This window comes from Rhea americana, unplaced genomic scaffold, assembly GCF_003343005.1.
Source record: "Rhea americana isolate MKP2758 unplaced genomic scaffold, rheAme1 scaffold_5, whole genome shotgun sequence".
Classification (NCBI taxonomy): Eukaryota; Metazoa; Chordata; class Aves; order Rheiformes; family Rheidae; genus Rhea; species Rhea americana.
In genome coordinates this window covers 6,593,579-6,607,441 of record NW_028186645.1, presented here as the reverse complement: position 1 = coordinate 6,607,441, position 13,863 = coordinate 6,593,579, and positions in this window count along the sequence as shown.

Sequence of the window (13,863 nt, the reverse complement as noted above, 5' to 3'; positions counted from 1 at the left end):
GGTAAGTGCACTTTATGTTATGTGTGATTTCTGAAAAGTCTAATAATATGTTTGCCAAATAACTTGTCTACCAGTTCTACATGCATTAAACATCAACAGGATGTTCATCACTGTGAAAAATAATAGATGAGAAAACCCCATACAGCAGTCTTGCATCTCAATTAAATAAATCAGACACAACCTAAAGCTGACATTCAAGTGATATTCGGATTTTTATTACTGAATACAGTTGTTTCTCTGGTAATGTTAAAAACAAAGTTAGCAAGCCTTCCTGAATTAGGTTGCCTAAAAGAAAGAGATGAATTGTGTTGCTTGGCATGTAGGCTGACATAAGCAGAGAAATTGCTAAGATACAGTTGTGGGAAGCCTGAAAACACAGCGGCTGGATCTCCTGCAAGAGGTAGCAGGATCCTAGTGTGATCCTTGCTGCCCCTGCTACCATGTCTCTGTGTAAACATCTTTCTTAAAATGTTTTAAAAAGAGAAAAAGAGAAATGCAAACAAGTAGGTAAAAAACCCTCCTATGTTTGTGAAACATTTTGCTCCTGTTCTGACAGCTCTAGAAAGCAAAAGTAGTGATCACCCGTATGTCTCATGACAAAACTTTGACTCTGTTGAGTACACTTCCACTAACCCACACAAGCCACATATTATATGTGAGAACTGAGATGCTAGTAAACTCTGAAAGTGTTGACCAAGTGAGAACTGAAAAAAAAAAACAGATGTGAAATGCAAAAACTCCTGATAAGGGGGGTGCTTTTTTAATAGTGAGATTTTAACCAACCTAGGGTGGAAAGTCCTGCAGACCACAAGACAGCTGTACTGCAAGAGTAGGCAGTTTAGCTTTGATTCTGTTTGTCTAAGAGTGGGAATGAGTAGGATTCTCATTCTTAGGTCCAACATGATGGAAGTCTGGCTTAAAGTACTGGTAAATTAGTAGTAGTTCTAGTAAAGCACAGGTTTCCCCAGCAAAAAGTTTTTCACATTTCTGGCAGAATTCTGGAGATGTTTTAACACCTGTGCTTATAATACCATGCCACTAACCTTTCAGCTATGGAAAAATGGACTGAAAAGCCATTGCTATTGCTTTTAATCTTCCAGGGAAGATCTTTACAGAAATATACAGGGTGTAAGGTGTGACTTTAACAGCATCTGCATAGATCCAGACTTACTTTTTAATGAATCAATAGCATTCTTAGCTGAGAGGAAGTGGACTGGAATCATGAATCAAGTTTAGATCATGCATCAGTGAGCAAGATGCATAGGTTATATACCAATACAGTAAGAGAGTTCACTGAACCAGGTGACTGTCAGATTAAAAACCAACTAATAAGTTAAAACAATGCTGTAAGATTGTACTTCATAAACTCTGTGTAGACTTTTTAAAAGGAATGTTTTCTACTTCTTGGAAAAGTTCTCACCAAACATCGTTCAACATTTTCAAAGAGAAAAATAGTATGAATCAATAAACAATCTCACTGTGTGGATGAATCTGGAAAATAAAAGAGAAAAAAAGTATTTTGTTCACTAAAACAAGATTTTTAAATTACTTGATWTAGTAATATAGCCTAAGAATGCAGAGGGGCAAAAATCACAATACTTCTGTCTGATCTAGACCTGATTAATATGCTGGTTTTGAGATATCCAGATGCTTAGTCAGCCACTCAAACACAGGTTTGCTTGTGAAGTCACTTATTTCAGATCATTTTAGGCTTTACCATATAAATCTCTCTGTGTGTTTGTATAATAGTTATGAACACAATGTCTCTAGTAGGTGAGATAAAAGTCAATCTCTTCCATTCCATCTCCATTTTAATGTTTAAAAGGATTTTCTTGAGCTATTCTATAAATAAGCAGGCTGCCCTCAGCCCTGAAATGTCAACAAACTGCTTCWACAGGGTCATTAAGCTTTATTAAATGCTGAATTCTTAATCCTATTTTAACATTAGTCCTAGATTACAAAGGTATTCATGTAATATTAGGCTCATCTGTCTTATTTTGAACATATTTAAGAATGCCAGTCTTTTGTAGTTGGACTAACTTGAGAACTATTAGCAAAACAAAATGTCAGATAGGATTCTGAGAAAGATGACTAGTACCTAAGATAAGATTGGGAGAGGTTTATATTTAACGAAACAATGTGCTGAGCTTGGTCTTTCAAATTCTTCATTAACAATGAGATTAGATTTTGTCAGACTGATAATGATAACTGGTTGTCTTGTAAAGGCAGATATCAGGCATGGTTATCCCAGATTATTGAAAAGAGGGAAGAATTAGTTCTGAATACATTTTAGCAAAATCAATAGCCTAATAAAAGGGCGGTCTTAGTTATCTAAGAGGATACCTTGAAGAGGGAACTTGCATGAAGTTATCTTAATTCTGAAAGAAAGAGAGCTAATAGCAGGCATATCATCGTGGAGATCAACTCAGGTTAAACAAGTCAAGCAGTCAAAGGAATTCAGAGGCTTAGTTTATTTACTTCACTGTGGAATATATGCAAAAAAAGGATTGAGAGAGTGAGGGGAAACCTTATCCCTAAAAAGCTTTATAAATGCTTTCCTCAACTGTTCTGAGAAATTCAGTTAAATTTGATAGTCTTCAAGATATTAGATTCCTATATTTTTCTTGGAAATAGGCGGGCAGGTAGTGGGGCTTGAGATGGCATCAGGGAAAACTACTGAACTCAGCCCTCAGAGGGAAGAGAGAGGAAGGTGAGAAGAGGGATAGCAAGTGATCAATTTGTTTCTTTTATATATATTTTTTTGAGAAGGAGATTGGTATAGATGTATTTTGATATATAGAGAGATTATCTATGTACCATTCATATATATAATATATAAATATGCATATATATTGATTTTATTCATTAACAGAAATGTTCCAGTTTTGGGGAAAACTTTGTTGGTCAGAGCATATAACCAAGAGACACAAATCCACAGGAAAAAAGGTATGGCTAATTCTGCTGCTCACAGAACTACTTGCTGTTTTCTTCCTCTCCTGCCCTGGCAATTTTAGTAACTAAATAGCTATACTTGCACTGTTTTATCATTGCTTCCTGTGACTTTTTTGAAGGGATTCAGGCCATTCAGAGTGATCAATCTCCTTACCAAATTCAATCTTCACTCTCTAAAAATTCTTCCTCTACAAGTGCCAGCTTAGATCGTAGTTGTCATAACAGAGTCACAGACACAAGGCTGAGATCTCCCAGTCAGCTGGCCAAAACCCCTGAGTTGAAAAAACTTTCTTTCATCTATTGGCTGAACTGGAATTGAACTGCTGACCTAAGACAAGGAATCAGCACTTTATCCAAAATAATCCACTGAAATACCCAAATCACTCACTAACTGTTTGAAGACTGGTATAGAAAGGTTCTGACCGGTATGCTAGCAATGACTGACAGAAAAAATATCTAGGTAATGTCAGAGCTGCACTATAGTTTAGGCTCTGTGCCTACCTATACACTCAATACTTGCATTTGTAACAAGTTTTCCAAAGTGTTTAACAGGTAGGATCATATTAAAAAAAAAAGTAATCTTTGTTACACTTAAAACATGAAAACTGTTATCTCATTATGTGCTGAAGTCCTCAGCATTTAGTGGTTCCTGGTGAAGATTTGTGTATATCATGTCAAGAGAAAATAAAATGAACTGTAGCACAGAGAAGAACAATTAAAGATTTCAGAAAGATCACTTAAGAGAAAAGATTGAAAGACCTGGAACAATTTAGTATAAACAAGCACAGATCCAGGAGAGACACTCTTAACAGTCTTCAGATACATAACAGATTGCTCCAAGAAGAAGCTAAAAAATATTTTCACATATGTGGAAAGTGGAATAAGATACAGCAGTCTTAAAATATAGCAGGAATTTATAAACTAGAGAGTAGGAAACTTTTTCTAATGATAAGGATACTAAAACACTAGTCTAGGAATGGTCCTGAACTTTGAAGTCTACAAACACTGGCCACACAAGGAAAATTTCTTCCAGACTAAAAAATTATAGATTTTTTTTGCTGTTCCTTTCTCATAGGGACTTGGGGGGGGGAAGATGCCAGTCACCAAGGAAATGTAGTAATTCTGACAAGTCAATTTTCCCAAAAGAGCTCTGCCTGGAACCAGGAACTGATGTTTACTTTGTGAGATTTTATGTCCATTCCTCTTCGATTGCTAGCTAAAATAAATAAGCAAATTGTAGCAAAATATGCCAAGTGACTGACTTCTCTGTAACTATGAAGCTAGCATACACAACTCTGGCACTGAATGGAAGAGTAAAAATAAGACTGAAATGCATCAGGTGGCTTTCTTTATGGTGGAAGTATAAATTTGGTGCAAAAGATTTGGGGCATATGCTTCCACGCTGGTCTGTACTGAAGGCAAGTGAATAGGAACACATATAGGTGCATATATTGAAGAAGGCAAACCTTAGACTCCCTGACCTTGGTTCTGTCTGCACATAACACTCATTTTTATACCTCTGTCTGGGAAAGTCTGAATAAGTATGCCAGAAAGCCTCAGTGCAAGACAGTAAATGCACAGTACATACTCATATAGAACAGTATCAGCTTCAAATTGGATAATCCTTTCTTGAACCCTATTATTTCATAGACAGCTGTGAAAAAAAACATCAGACAAGCTGTATACAATCAGTTTAGGGTTCAGTTTTTATCCTACAGATAATATGAAAGCTACTTTTAACCACGTGCATCTTTTTGCAGATGACTCACCTTTCTACCATTATAGCCAAATGTTAAGTGGGTTGTATGGGAAAACAATCATTTAGAAGAGAGTGAAGTTGGTGTGAGGTGATGTTCTGAAATATCTGTATGACCAGGACATTCAAGGGAAGAACTATGTGTGCTAGAGAAAACAAGCTTGGAGGAGGGAAGAAGGGAAGAAGTCTAAAGGTTAAAAGATTATGAACACATCGTTACAGAGTATACTTCCCAATAAACACTGTGACTATGCAGTGGGGGACATATTTAAAAGAAAATGTGGAATAAGATAATGGCCAGCAGGCTTAATATTGTTATCTATTGGAAAGATACAGTTCTAGTTCATCAGCCATTTTCATAGCCATAAAACATCTACAGAAATCTGTAAAAAACAAATGCCAACTTTGAAGTGTATACCCCTAGAACAGGATTTTCTACGTCTGACTTCTGTTGTCTTCTTTCTTCATTTCAGGTAAACATAGGAATCCTCATATCCAGCTTACAAACTTCCTAAACCATAGTGCATACATCTCCTTGATAATGATTTTTTTCTACACACAACCAGTGGCAAAATATGTGATATATTTGCAGTATCACTGTGGATATGTACACTCAGATGCCAAGCAGACTGTGTCACAGGAAGAATGCTCTTCTCTGTTTCTGTTGGTTAAAAACCAGGCTGTTCTCTCCTATTAGATTTGGACTTGCCCAGGCAATCTACATATTTACATCTCCAGGATTAATCCATGTAATTAACAGTTAAGAAATTGCCAGACTTGCCCAGTGAAGACCTTCCACTCAGCAGCTCAGATCACCAAATGTACTTGCCTTTTGTGCTAGCAGCCTGCTGCATTTTATGTTAAGCATATATTTGCTGCCTTCCTTTTCAAAACTTCATTTCAACATGAATGATTATGATTAACTCGGGCACTTTTATTTGCACTGGGGTAGCTGAGTTCTTACCCTCAGGAATGAGAATGGATATGCAGAAAGAAGGAAAGTTTCCTAGTAAGAAACTCCTCCTGGAGATTTGCTCAGCACAAACTTAAAAGACTTCAGGGTAGATAGGACCTCTTAAACTTGTCTTCCAAAGTTCTATTGCCAAAAGAAGAAAACATAGCTCTATATTGATAGAAGGGAAGAAAAAAGAGAAACATCATCAAAATAAAATTATTAATTGTGAAAGGAGCCAGATATAATAGAAGTGAAAAAGACTTCAATTATTTTGTCCTTTTTAATTGAAAATGTATGTTTGTGATCATTAGCACAAAAATGTTTTGCTTTATCAACCTTCAACAAGTATCAAAAAAATAATTGAGAGAGATGCCATTTGTCTTTCATTCCTTACATCAAATTATGTCCTCTTGGTAAGGAGGATAAAATCGTACCTTTTTGAGAAATATTCTGAGTATTCTTAGTTCTTTGAAATGAATCAAGCTGAATGTTAATAACACCCTCCTCCCGCCAAAAATCCTCAAATGTCATTTTATTCTCCAGACTTAATATTCTGAAAGTTGCTATTTTTTAAATGTCATTAGACACTTTCGGTCTCCTAACTTTGGTAACTGTCAGCATTTAGGAGGGCTGGCCTTCTTGTTTGAAGAATAATATACTAGTTTTGGGGAAAAGGAAATAAGGAAGTGAGGACACCGCAGGAAAAAATCATCACAATTTATTACAGGAGAAGAAAGAATTGGGAGTAATGCCAGAAAAAGGAAAGCAATAACAACAGGAAGATATAAAAAGACAGAGCGAGAGACTGTGTGTGTGTTGGGTGGGGGGATTTCTACTATGGGAGAAGGAATATAAGCACAGCCTAACTTTGGGTATTTCATTTTGATGTGAAAGTGAGGAGGTAGCTGTGGGGACAAAGCAACCTTCCCAGAGCATAAAAGAGCAGTGGTCTAACTTAAAATATTCTAGCCATGATACAGCTTCTGTACATAAATTACCTGTCATAGTCTGGGTCCATTGTATTGGACCCCTGCACTTTTTGTATACTCATTTACACACAGATACAGCCATTATTTAGAGTTAAGAATTTCCAGCATTTTACATTAATGGAGCTTTTTCCACCCCATCTGTCAGTTTACATTAACTTTTTCCATGCTAGATATTTATGGAAATTCTGATTTCTGATCATTTTCTGTTTATAAATCATTCTACAATTTTGAGGAAAACAAAAGGTGTGGGGAGGGGGGCAGAAGAAAACAGAGTTATGCCTGTTTAAAAATTCTTTAGCTGAGATGCTCTTGTACCTGTATGCTAGGAAATTCCTAGTAATTATTGAATTAATTAAAAAGGAAAAAGTCTTTCTAGGCCTATTAAAGACAAAGACACTGCTTCTGGGTCTGGAACTCCCTGAGAATGAGAGAATGTGACTGAGAAGTGTCTCCTGTCCTGTTCTTGTATCTTCTTTCATCACCTGCAATTGGCCGCTTTCAGAGAGGTATTTCTGCGGACCGGCACAGCTGCACTAATATAACAGGGAGGAATTTTTGTGCTCAGATCAGGCCATAAGTTTTTGCTGTCATTGTGAGAAGCTGGCCGAATCTTGTCTAGTTGCAAACATTCAAACCCCAAAGCTGCCCACRCTCAGCAGAAGCACGTTGAAGGCTGGTAACAGAAATTCTCTAAAAAGTCCCATTAGGATCAAGCCTGATCCACCCTCTACATTTGCACACACTGACCAGATCAGACCTGCTTTGCTCTGTTTAGGTGCGGAGAAGGCCTTCCTCTTCAGTTCTTCCTCAATGTACCTCAGTCCCCCAGCTGTAATGTGAAGATAATAATACCACTTACCTCAAAGGTTGTTGATGCATGAACCCAATACCAAGGGCTAATGTAGTTTGTGAATGTGGAGCTCTGCTGTAATAGTTTGCATGAATATATTCTTACTTGGGAGTAAGTATGAAGTAATCCAAGGTACCTAAAGGAAGAGAGGTCATTCACCTTGCGTTCACCATGGAGTAGGCGAGTGGACACGGGCAGTTATTGTAAAGCAAATGACAAGCTGTCATTTCCTGCCTTAGCTTTTCCTGCAGTAACTGTTTTCACTGCCCATGCTCAATATCATACAAAGCTAATTTCACAACGTCATATATAAACTTACAGAGAAAATTCATGCAGTTTTATTCAGTGATGCATTTAAATGGTGAATGACATAAGGCCGCATACTGAATGTTGAGAGTAAAAGAAATATTGGATGGCTACTTATTCAGTGACCATCATATTTTATTTTTATCATATATTTATCTTAATTTTATATTGCTATATTTTGCAATTCTAATGTTATTCAAAATATTTTACTATAGAAAATACCATCAGAGCTGCAAGTTTTCTATATGCTTAGAAAAGAAAAACATTAACCTCCTAAGTAATTTTCTCAAAGTGGAAACCAGTCATTTTTAAAACCAAATAATTCTGTCACCTTTGAAAACTGCCTTTTTTCATTAAAAAATCACAGTTAAAAACCCAATTATTTTCATGAATTCTGAAGAAGTGATTTAATCTTGCTATGATGTTACAGTTATTGCAGCACTTAYTTACTATCTTTATTTAAATTTCTTTACAGAGGGTTATAATAGACAAAATAAATGTTTGCAAATTCTTGATAGAAATTATTTCTAATTCAAATATAAAAGGGGATCTAAAATTTTACACTGAGATTCGAATTTTTTATCCATAGTTAGATATGAATTTCTTACTTTTCATGGCTGCACATAAAGCAGTTCATTCAGAGCCTTTCAAACTCTGTAGCAGTGCACATAGTGTGTTGGATCACAGTCTGGACTCTGAGGAGAGAATGGTAAACTAAAAAGGCACCTGTACATTTTTCAGTAGTAGTTGAGAAGCCATTGGCCCTTAGTGATATAGTTAAATACTCTCCGCACTCAGCCTAACATGTACATGATGCTTGGAAGCAGCTGTTGACACAGTACACGTAACAAAAGTTATGAATAGTTGAGTGAAACACACAGCAAGTTCTCTTCCCCTTTCCTTTCTTCCCTGCCCCCCAGCAAGTCCTTGCAGCCAGAACATCAAATTTTGTAATAAAAATGAAGACCTCAAAGAAATACCAAGCATGGAGATGTCACTACTCTAAATTTCTCCACAGTATTCATGGATTAAAACATTATATTTTCTACTTTAAAATGGATTCTTTTGGATGGTTCTATTAATAAAATGGATTTTATTCATGGAAACAATTTTTTGAGACTATCAGGAATTGTGAAACTGTAAACAGAACATTAAAACAATGTTTTAACATTGTTGATGTAGACTTTACATCTGTTCTATAATGAGGCAATTACAAAGATTAATCACTATATTTAGAGAATCTTAATACGAATTGTCGTAGTTTAACTATATTTTGTCAGAGTACTCAAAGGGCATAAATATATTTTCCAGGTTACACATAAAATACGCATGTTTTTATGGAATGAGTCTGTAAACCAACAATTCATTATAAATTCTGTAAAGGACTTAYAGGACTGAGTTACTTCCACTGCCAACCAGTTTCTTTGCCAATAYGGGATCCTGGTCTTTTAAGATTTCKTATTAACAGTGGAACAGGGTTGCCATAGAATATACGTCAAGGTAAATAACTATGTTTTCCTCAAGAGCCAGTAATTCTCAGGCTGTGGGCAGTTCAGAGGTGATCCTAGGAGTTTGCCCATTGTTCTAGTTAGATTCCCAGGGGCCAAACATCTGGTTTGGCCGGCCAGCACAAACTCACACACACACACACACACACACACAAACACTCTTCAGTAGCAAGCAGTTTATTCGCAGATACTTACAAACAGACCGACCCGACGGTAATCTCGAGAAGGACCACCTCAATGCTTGTCCCGATCGTCTGCATGGCGAGAGGGAGAGTCGGCAGGCACAATCTTTTTGGGCGTCCCCGAGGAGGCAATGTGGTCCTCTGCTGTGTAGCAGCCTCTCCCTCCTTCGGAAAACTCCGGCATTTATGATTACTTGCGGTAGGCGGGAGTCCCGGCACCTGGGGCCAGCGAGTGCAGGGAGTCTAGCCCAACTCCGCCCCGGCAGCATAACCGGGCTGTGATACTGCGCACACGGGCAGACTTATTTCGGGGGCCACATTTGACTTTGGGGGAATAGTTACAACTATTTCACTACTCTTCAGCTTCTGACCTTCATGTTGACTGCTTCTCATGGTGATTCTGTGGCTTCTGTGACCAACCGCTGCTCTTTCTCACAGATTTCCATGACCTTGTTAGTTACTTGTTTGTATCCCGCTTAACACAGTGGTATTGTTCTAGGCACTAAAAAGTTACAGCACTAGACTATTCTCACCAAATAGCAGGTGGTACGGATACAGAAGTTGCAACACGGACCATTCCCATCAAGTATGACATAGTACGGATACACCCATGCAATATTTAATAAAAGATGCTACTTTCCAACCAGTTACCAATTATCTCTCAACTAGATTACATATATAAGGGGATCCAATCACATAAGCACCACGCAATGGCTGTAGAGTGGAATAGGACATGTAAACGTATGCTGAACTCCACTTGCTGCTTATACATCTCTACTGCGGGCGTATTTCCTAAAAAAAGTTTGGGGATTTTTTTTCCTTTAACATARGAAAAAAATGCATAGAAAAGTTTTTTAGATACAGCGATGCACTGTGTTGCTTAATCTGTCCTGAGGATGTTTTTTTCGATTAATTCATGCCAGTACTAGCTCTGTGAATATGTTCAGGGCTATGTCCTTGGTTTTAAGTCCTAATGAGGCCCAATGATAATTGGTAATTAATATCTGTAGGCAAACATTTTGGACCCTTTTTCCTACACAGGAGCTCTCCATAATCTTCCTGTACCTTGTGGGATGGCCATAGGAAGAGAATTACTGGGATAAGATTCAAACCAGAGGAGAATATTTGATATCTGAATGTTTGAATATTTGAATGTTAATATTTGATATTAACATTCAGCATGCTTATGAATTTAACCAGACAATATTTGCAAGATGTGATCTGACAAGACAACATACAGATCTCTGGGGACATGCAAATGTAAGCTGCCAGCCTTGCATTCAGCATTATAATCAGGAATTTGGGAGGAGAACAGCTCCTCACAGAGGTAGCAGGAGCTGGAAGCATTCATTTCATTCAAATTCTTGTTGGTACTTCAGGCATTAGTGATGGTAGGAGAAGCTACTGGAGAAAGTAGCTGAATAGTGGTTAGTTGCAACGTGTCTGTTCTGAAAGATAAAAAGGTGTACAGGGAAAAAAAATGTAGTGAGGGAGGTGAATCAATTACCTCCACTGCAGGGATTGTTGGTACTGAAGATGATGGTACTGTGTACTTCAGCACCACTAGTGAGATGTTTCTGTCAAAAATTGTCAAGTCTTGTAACCTGATAATGGTAACTATATGGGCTCACAGACAATTTTTCCAAAGCCTGTCAGGAAGAAAGGTTGGAAAAAATTATTCTTTTCAGGGCTAGATAACTTCCTTTCAGTCACCTACTACTCCATTATTTTTGTGGGCTGTGTCATCAGCAGGAAGGGAAGATCATGTGATGATTTTTCAGACTTCCTTTTAAATAATTGTTCCTGGTCTTCCACGGTCTCAGGGAAGATGCATGGATTTTGCCATTAAAAATATTTTATGAGTATCTTCTTAGCTTTCTTGTAACTTATTAATCATACTTCATCCAGTTAAAAAAAAACCCATCACATATTACCGACTCCAACTGTCATAAGGAAAATGTACTTCTTAAAAGCTTTTCATTGTTGACCCAGTAAAATAACCACAATCATTCTTAGGCAGATCCTGCAGGGAAAACAAGCGTTTATGAGTAAAGAAATAAAGGCAGACGGAGGGAGGAAGAACAGCAACACCTTCCCCCGACCTAATATTACGTCCATTTTAACAGCTATCTTTACTAAAAATAAGCATTTACAAAAGAGATATAACAGCTATAAATCCTGATAGGGTTCAGGATCCACAGGTCTGGGACACTAGATCACAGGCGATGAAAGGGAAGAGAAGTTGTTGCAGTCGCACTGGCCTCTAGATCCCTGTTTGGAAGTATGGTGACCTCCAGGTTGCAGGAATTCCTCTATACAATGCTAGCCAAGTGTTTACTCTCAAGTGCTGTCCAGGAGAAAGTCTCACGAGTAAAATGTATATGGACATGGGTCTTGAGCACTCACATATAAWTCTGACTCAGTCTAAAAGTCTGGATTTGAAACAGTGACGGACAATTACTTTAAAAGCTATCTCTGAGTAGAGTAAACTTACTTGTTAAAAGTTAAAAAAAAAAGATTTTTGTCTAGGGAATTTGCCAGATTATACGTTTGTTTTTAGGACTGGGTAACTGCGATAGAAGATTCATTCTTACTCTTCTCCTTGTGACATCAGTCCTGTTCCTGAGACAATCTTCTCCAGTCTTTACCTTAACATGCCTTCTGATAACTGAAGCTGTGAGAAAGCCTTCCACAAAATGTTTTGAGTTAACCACCAGAATATATGTACTAAATATCCAAAATAGATGCCTGAGGCGCCACTTTCCCTTCTAGCTAACGAACACAATAAACTTATGGATAGATGGAACGACATAACAGAAGAGTCCTTTCCTTCCCACCTGACTATAAAAACTGTTCTAAGTTAGCTAACAGTTATGACACTTGCTGTTTGCTTGAGCCCCATATACACAAAGCCATAATAAATCTCCTGAATATCTGTCAGAAAAGTCATCACTCGTCCTTCCTCCTGAATGTTCCTTTTATGTAAATAGTGATATTAAGTGTTCCTAGGTATCACACACTGCTGGAACAGCATGTCATTCCACACAGGATGTTAGCAATTTTCATTTAACATGAGTCATTTTTGAAGTCTGTTTTTTTTTTCCTTTTGGCTGAGGTGAGACTTGCCAAATAGAGCAAATCTGTCTGGAAAGAATGTCGAAGTCTCTTGGTTTGAGTAAATAAAAGTGCTTTTTTTGTCTTGGAGAAGAGGGCAGAAAGAGGACAGGTAGAAACTCTGACACACAGCTAGCTGGCTGATGAACATTTTTTTTCCATCTAAAAAAAAAAAAAAAAAAAAAAAAGACTGATCCCTAAATGATGAATATTGCTATTAAGGGTACTGTGAAACAGAATATTGAAGATTCTAGTCAGCTGTAATATTTAATTTCAATTTTTTAAACTTTGGAATTTTAAAACAGTTTGAAATAAAAGATATTTTTTCATCAGAAAGTATTAATAAAAATGAAGCTTTCCTCCATTTTTAAATAAACTTTTCCCCCCTATACTTCAAATAAAATGAGCTTTTTCAGATTTTTTTTTTTTAACAGAGAGCTTTATGGTGATTTCTCTGACCAGCCATAATCTGCAAGACTTCTTTAGGAATGACACAAGGAGAATTGCAGAATTCTGCTGTGCAACCTGTTTCTGCATGGGCTCTGATAAAAAATGTGTTAGGAAATTACCTTGATTTAAAAAATTATGTCCTTAGGCATGAGAAACACGGCTATAAATCTCTCATAATGTTTACTGCTTGACACAATAAGCTGACTGAAATGGTTAGAGTCCTTGCAGGAAAAGAAACTCTCAAAGTGACTTCAAAATGTCATGTTCATTCTTGGGGTAGATTCACTATTCACTATGAATAAAATACGTGGAGGAAAAGGGCTTTAAGAATATCCTGCCATAGGCTCCAGCAGGATCTTTCCATACAAGTCTCCCGAGTCGCAGGATTTTGAAAAACGCAGTTGGGCTGCTTGGGTTGGTCATCAGGAAAGAGCTCCAGAAAATCCTGCGGTTTTGATGGAGAGATGAAGACCGAAAAACTGAGGGGTTTAGAGCTTAGATTGTTTCTTTACCGATCACTGGGYGCCCCAGGATATTCTCTTATAAATAAATCCCTGGTGACGTGGGAAGCCCTTGCATTCACCTAGACCAGCGTCTCCTCCAAGACTAGTCGTGCTACCTGATGTGAGAGGTATCTTTAAAAAAAGGCTCCGACAACCTTAGGCGGTTCACCTGTTCCCCAAAGGACAGTCGCCTTTGCTTGGACTGAAACTTTCGAGCCTTTTCAGCAGGCACAAGGAGGTGTTACCGTTACTCTACGGGACGTAAACGCTTGCGGATAGAAAAGCCGCAGGGCCAGGC